Raw genomic sequence first — 1,749 nt, 5'->3', positions numbered from 1 at the left:
GTTCCTACTTTTGCTGAGCTTCCATCAGAATATTGTACAAGGAGTCCTTTGTCCAGAATAAATCGTTGTTTGGTTTTAGAATGTCCTCTTCGCCTGTCGATTTAGCAACCTTAGCTAGCCAAGTGGCGCGAAGATGTCCATCTTCACCAAACGCAGAGAACGGAAAACGCCAAAACTCCCGATAAACGTTCAATAATCTGATAAAACTATATTGAAAAAACAGACTTTACGATGATATTATCACATGTATCAAATAAAATCAAAGCCGGAGATATTAGCCGTCTATACCGAAAGCTTTTCAGAAGGCAATCTGGGGTTCCTTCCCGTGCCTTGGCAGGCAAAGGAAATTGGGGTCACGTCATTCCAAGAGCTCTTGTTCGACCTCAGATCAAGTTAGACACCCCATTCCATCTTCCACTGCCTGTTGACATCTAGTGGATGGCGTATGAAGTGCATGTATATCCATAGATTTCAAGCAATTGAATAGGATGGCCCTGGAACAGAGCCTCGATTTCAAGTTTTTTCACTTCCTGTCAGGAAGTTTGCTGCCAAATGAGTTCTGTTTTACTCACAGATATAATTCAAACAGTTTTAGAAACTTCAGAGTGTTTTATATCCAATAGTAATAATAATATGGATATTGTATGATCTAGAACAGAGTACGAGGCCGTTTAAATTGGGCACGATTTTTTCCCAAAGTGAAAACAGCGCCCCCTATTAACAAGAAGTTAATGAGAGAGAACAAACCCTGGTCGTGGACAAAGGAGTGTGACACTACTTTCAAGAAAGCAAAGGCAGTGTTGATTGATAAGGTGTTGATTCACTTCAAYCCATCCTTGCCAATTCAACTGGCCTGTGACACTTCCCCATATGAAGTTGGGGCCGTCGTGTCACTCCACACCTGCAGGAGAAGATAAGCCCAGAAATACCCGCAGATTGAGAAAGAAGCGTTGGGTATTATCTTCAGGTTCAAAAAGTTCCACACCTTCCTGTTCGGGTGGAGGTTCACCTTGCTGACAGAACATCGTCCCCTGACCTCTTTTTTTCCGCACTCTGGCATAACAACTCTGGCAGCAAGGCTTCCCCTCCAGGACAAGTCTCTGAATGTCTTTGAGTGGCCCAGCCAGAGCCAGGACTTTTTAGAATAAGGCTGTAACTTAACAATGTGGGAAAACTAAAGCGGTCTGAATATTTCCCGAATGCGCTGCCCTGCCACCTGCCACCGAAGCTGTAAGAGAGAGAGAACTCATAGAGAAATCCCTGAGCAGTCGACTGTAGGAAGATGTACTAGTCTTGACTTTAGTGGGTTGTTATAGTGGAATGTTGCTGTGGTTTTACAGGGAAAAGCCATCCAGAACAGACAGACAAGAAGATGTCTGGAGATTGCCCCAGGGGAGGAACTTCTACCAGCTCACATTCAGAGTGCAGTGGGCAGCACTGGAATACGGAACGTAAAACTACTGATACACTGAGATATTAGTGATACTGTACCAGAGCAATACAGCAGGACTATAGAGTTATGCTGCATCATAAGCAACGTGGGAAGTGGTATTTACATCACAATTCGTAAAATCCACTTGAACACCCTCCAACTGGTAATTACCAGTGGGAACCTGGCCGAATTCCCAGATGCTGACCTCTGACGCGCCTGAAATCGGCGCTCTGTAAGTAGCTCACGTTTCTCCTCTGGATATCAGAGCACAAAACTGCTTCTCTAAAAAATATTTTTAACAGTAAAATTTTCAAATC

This window comes from Salvelinus sp. IW2-2015, linkage group LG24 (assembly GCF_002910315.2).
Source record: "Salvelinus sp. IW2-2015 linkage group LG24, ASM291031v2, whole genome shotgun sequence".
Taxonomy (NCBI): domain Eukaryota; kingdom Metazoa; phylum Chordata; class Actinopteri; order Salmoniformes; family Salmonidae; genus Salvelinus; species Salvelinus sp. IW2-2015.
Note: the sequence above shows the minus strand (reverse complement) of the source record.